Source organism: Sceloporus undulatus, chromosome 3 (genome assembly GCF_019175285.1).
Source record: "Sceloporus undulatus isolate JIND9_A2432 ecotype Alabama chromosome 3, SceUnd_v1.1, whole genome shotgun sequence".
Taxonomy (NCBI): domain Eukaryota; kingdom Metazoa; phylum Chordata; class Lepidosauria; order Squamata; family Phrynosomatidae; genus Sceloporus; species Sceloporus undulatus.
Window position 1 is genome coordinate 241,712,585 of NC_056524.1, and position 6,027 is coordinate 241,718,611.

Genomic DNA, 6,027 nt, shown 5'->3' on the forward strand with positions numbered 1-6,027 from the left:
CAGGCGCCTCTAGCAGAGAAGAAGAGACTGAGAGCGAGAGAAGCAGCTGCTCCAGAGGTGAGGGAGGGAACTCCCCCGCCTTCCCAAACACGCCCTCCTCCTCCTCCTTCTGGCTCGCCCGCCTTCCCTAGTTGCGATTAAGCCCCCAGCCTTGGACCTGCTGCTGCTGCTGCTGCAGCCTAAAGGGAAGAGACCTCAGGAAGACTGGAGAGGAAGGACCGCCAGGAAGGAAGCCTTGGCACTTCTTCCTTGGACTTGGCGGGAGGGGTTTGGGCAAAACAAAGGGCAGCCCTTGCCCTGAGGGAAAGCAGACCTGCCCTTGGAGAAGAAGACTGGCCCATGGCGAATGACAGGATACTTGCTGATGTTTCTGAAACATTCCACACCAAAAAAGCAATCCAGAAATGGGTCTCTCTGGGCAAGTTCTGACCTTTGTTCCAGGAGGTGCTGCAGGAGGAGGCGCTTTTTCACATCCTCCCAGCTATGGCCCGGGTGACCAGGCGTCCTCCTTTTCCAGGACCTGTCCTACATTGCAACTTTTTGTCCAGGTGGACTTCCCAAATGTCCTCTATTTTGAGCCGGGACTAAGAAGCATGAATTTATGTTTAAATCTGTGTTTTGAGCTTTTATGTGGTCATGTCCTCCATTTTTCTTGCATGTCTTCCTTTGCAGTTAGAACATCTGGTCACCCTGTGTGGCATAGTGGTTTGAATGCTGGACTCAGACTCTGGAGACCAGGGTTCGAGAGCCAGCTCAGCCATGCAAACCTAATGGGTGACCTTGGGCAAGTCACATGCTCTCAGCTTCAGGGGAAGGCAATGGCAAACTTCTGAGCAAATCTTGCTGAGAAAACCCCATGATATCTTCACCTTAGGGTCAACAGAAGTTGGAAATGACTTGAGGGCACAATAACAACAGCTGTGGTAGGGATGAAGCCCAAGTCTTGCCCAGAAGTGGACATTGTTCCAGTTTATCTTATGAGATAAACTCTTTATTTTATTTTAAATAAATAAAACAGTTGTTTATTTTATCAGAGCCAGAGTGGTGTAGTGATTTGAGTGTCAGACTGCAACTCTGGAGACCAGGGTTTGATTCCCCGCTCGAGCATTTAAAACCTCTGGATTACCTTGGGCAAGGCACATTGTCTCAGCCTCGGAGGATGGGAAATGACAACCCCCCTCTGAAGGAACATGCCAAGAAAACCCTAGGATAGGTTTGCCTTAGGGTTGCCATAAGTTAAAAAAAATGATTGGTAGCACCAACAAACCAGTTTATCTCCACTGTTTCACTGGAACAGGGTAACCAGATATCTGCAAAGGAGGACAAGACACCACAAAATGTAGGACATTAATAAAAATGTAGACCATTACAAAATAAAAGCTAGAAACACTAATATAGTAGTAGGTTTAGACTGATTTGTGGTGAAAAGTAATGCCCTCCCCTTTTTGCTGTGTGCCTTCAAGTCCTTCCTTTCCAACTTATAGTGATCCTTTTTGGCAAGATTTGTCCGGAGACCTTTGACTCTCTGAGGCTGAGAGAGTGTGACTTGCCCAAAGTCACTCAGTGGGTTTCCATGGACAAGCAGGGATTCAAACCCTGATCACTAAAGACATAGTGCAAAATTCTAACCACTACACCATGTGCCCACCATTTTAATTCCCTTCAATTTCTCTCTTGTTTCTCTCCCTGACCTGGTTATTGCTTTGGTTTTAAATCTGAAATTTATATCCATGTCTTCTTACATTTTCTGCCTGCTAGCTCTCCTGACAGTCACTTCCTACTTAGGCTGTAGTAATCCTTTCCATATTTACTAGAAAGCCAAATGCCAGAGGCAATAATGGGCATAATGCATTGTAGTAACTGTACTGGGAGATCCAGCTTCTTCCTTGCTTAGCCATGATTTTGGGCTAGTGTTGCCATGTTTTCAAAACAGCAACAAGGGACAGTCAGAATGTGTGATATACAGGGTTGGCAATCATGCAGTCTGTATTAACAAGTTCATGTTCTACCTAAACACCATATAAAATATATAAAAAGAAAAGATCTCCAAACTTCGATATCCCTGATAATAAGGGGCACCTGGCAGTCCTATAATGGACATGCTTTTTGGCCCTCAAATAAGGACATCCCTTATAATATGGGACAACTGGCAACATTATTTTGGACTCTCTCCCTTAGACTGACATATCTTACAGGATTGTTGTGAGCATAAAATGAAGAGTGTTCACTGGAAGCCAGAAAGGATCTATAGGTATACAGGTAGTATACTAATATAATAATAATTTCATGGAATATACATGTATTTATGTGTTGTCTTTTTAGGATTTTATACAGCTCCTGAAGAAGGTCTTGAGACTACATACAGGCTGAAACACCAAGGGCTTTTTTAAATTGACAAAACGTCTTATCAGTACATGTCTCCATTTTCTTCTGCGGATTCTAAAAACCAGACACATTGAAGTGTGTTCATGGTGGTATGGTGGCTTTTTTGCTTGAGTTTCTCTTCCATAGAGTTAATATAGGGCACAACTAAAGGCATCACTGACCATGACCTCAAGCTCCACTACACTCAGCTGTCTGGAAATTATCCTCCTGCCCTTTCTCTCCTTTGGCCCTTACTCCTGTGTGATGCCACACTGTGTAACTTTGAATTTTTCCTTAAACCTTTTTCTGAAACTATTTTGAGACACCCTCCTAGGCCTATTTAGGTTTACATTGGTTTTATGTTAGCTGACTGCTAATTCATAAGCTTCAGGAAGAACATGGGGCTGAGAAAATCATTGGGTGGTCCTCTAGCAATCCATCATGTTCCTAATCACTCTTGGGTCATTACTGGAATCAAGAGGATGGCTTGCAGAGCTCTCTGGTTTGAGGTGCAATTATACCTGAAGGTAGACCTGTCTTTAGTGAAGTTTGCCTCATATCTTGTGAATCATGAATCTAAAGGTACACTATATGTAATGTAAAGTTGGTTCTGACTCTTACAGTATTAAATGACAGAAAAACAGAAAGGTCATCCTCAGAGGAGCTGTTGGAAAAACATGTGCTTTTTAAGATGGTTGTAATGTACTGGGTCTGTGTTTGAGAAAATGCATATGCCGTTAGACAAGCCCATGCTGATTTTATTGCTTCGCCAACAAATCCTGGCATATTTTTGTTATTGAAGAATGGCAATTTGGATGGAATTTATTTGCTGAAGAGAAGCAAGGGAGTTTTCTGTATGAAATTAAACTATGTTTTGGCAGGTTTGATTGGCTCAAGGTAAACCTCTCACTGTTTAAGAAAGAAAAAGGCAGACTATATATATATATATATATATATATATATATATATATATATATATGAAATATATAACGCACATGTAAAATGCTCAAGGAGTGCCAAAATCTGTAAAGCAAATAAATGGATGTGCCAAAGTTTTAAGCAGGAAATCCTGCAATGGATACATGAATTCTTTGTACAATTCATCACTAATTTTCTACATGCAATTTAGAGTGCTTGTGTTGACATTAAACCTGCAAGGAATATAAATTAAGAAAGGCATATTTCTTCAGCATAAAATTTCCTGTTATTTAATTCAGACAGTATTTCCAAATAAATTACTTAACTTTCTAACCATCCATTAATGAATACATTTTAAAGGCTCCTCCCCTCCTTTTTTTTTGCTGTACTTGCTTAATAACCATAAATACTGAAGAACTTTATATGTTTCTTCAGAACAGAATGGAAATCACTAAAAAGAAGTAAGTTTACTAAAAAGTAGATTGATGTTAAACATAAGTTCTGTTGGCTTCACCATAATCTTCTGTAGTGATAAACTGTCAAGCCTGAATCCTATGTTTGAGGCCATCTAGAGTAGTACCATTGACTCAATGGAATTTATGTAAGCATTGACTTAAGAAATTACCATTGATTCAGTAGGGCTAGCAATAAGATCTAGGCTTCATGCTATTAAGAATGCAGGAAATGTTTAAATATGAGGTCAGGTTAATAAGTTTCTAATGGAACGTTTTGTCAAAAAATTGATGTTTAGTCATCAATCATTCAGCTAGTGGTAAGGCTATCTGGCTGGGAGGGGTACACCAAGAAAATGTGACAAACATGGATGAAGGTAACAAACTACGTATTTCCTGGTTTCAGAATGCCAGGCATATCAAAAGAGTTTTATTATTGATTAAAAGATCCTGATCAGCCCTCAGGATAAGATGTCACCAAATACTTTCTAGGTGATTCAGACTGCAGCTCCCACAAACTTATAACCAGAACAACCTTGCTGTCTAGAAATGATGTCAGTTGTAATTTGATTTATCTGGTGAACCTAGCCCATATATCAGTTTGGACAAAGCTGGCATATAATTTGGGTTATGGTGCTGATCTGGTACAGCAAGTTTGAACACATGGATTAATCCAGCACAATGGGGTAGACATTGTAACTCAGATAGAGTATATTTTTTGCATGTATCAGAGTCAGATTTAGACCGGCATCTTCATTTAAAAGAATTAGCTAAAATATTTTGTAGAGACAATTACAAAATGATAGAGCAGCTGTGAGCCAGAGTAAAAAATACTGAGTTAAATAGACATCTGACCTGATGTAATGTTCTTTTCTATTTTTCTTCCCTAAGCAAACATATATCAGAGCTTTTCATTATCATTGAGTAGAATACAATAAATGTAGTATAATTTCTAATGGCACCAAAGTAAAGAAAAATAGATTTTAAGAAAATAAATATGACAACACTACAATATCTACCAACACTTGGATTTCTCAGTCAATATTTTATAATAGAGGAAAGGATCATTTGTAGGAATCAGCCTATTTTAAAATAAGTTAAATGGTGAGTGATGAATTCCTAATGTACTATGGTATGTCTGTTAGGTTTTAATAAAGTAAGGAATGCAAGAGACAAAAATGGTAACTTGGTTGACGCAAGAAAAATCAGCATTTTGATGTAATACTCCAGTGTTGATTTTTCTCAGACTTGCCACATTCCAAGGGATGGCAAATGATGTGAAATTAGCTTATATGAAGAAATATTCAGGATACAGAATGTTGAGTAGGTGCCGAGTCAGAATTTCAGAGAGGAACACAGATCCTTTCAGACAGAAATGAAATGTGTCACATTGAGTGCACTTTTCCTAAGTGATGCAAGTAAAGATGCACCCTTCTCTGAAGACAGAAATTGGCATGCATGAGAAAAATGTGGAAATTAAAATATTCAAAGACAGAAATCTCTGTGTATGAGAAAACTATGGAGATATCTTTGCTATGATACCCCAGAATATTTGCACTCTATTTTTGGTTTGTGTTAATGCTGCAATGGGCCATGTATTCTTTTCCATGGCCCATTATGATTTGTTTTTCTGTTTCATTTGGTGTACATCTCCATGCAAATTCTTCTGAATAGGAGTATAAGGTTACACTTTAAATAGTACATTTATGGTCATAATTTAGGTACTGTATTTCTGGCCAAGCAGCTTTCATATGTCAGTGTTCCAAACACTTTGATTGGGTTCCATAAAAAATCCTATGCACTCTTTCCTGGCATTGAGCCCCACTGAATAATTTTGAGTAAACAAAGTACAGTACTGTACTTCTGTATGTTGATTTCATCCTGAGTGAACTGGAGTATGGAGGGCGTGCTAGCATATAGATTACTGAGAAAAATATTAATCAATTGTTGTATGTAATCCACAAGAATGCCCGGCAGACTAAGCTATAATGAATGGAAATCACAAAATTAGTTAGTAACATGGAACATCTTGTTAAAATTTTAGTGTCATTGAGATTAGGAGCCTGCTATGGGAAATGGCAATTATTCTAAAGGAAATGTTACTGAAACAATACATTCTTTTAGAAGGCACAAGTAGGGCCTGGTATGGCTTTTGCAAAACATAAATCCACATTCAAACAATAATATGTAATAATTGGCTGTGAGGAAGGATAAAAAGATGCAGTTTATTGATTTCAGATGTCATTTTTGTTCTTATAGCCAAGTAGTATGTCGTATTTTTGATTGACAAGGT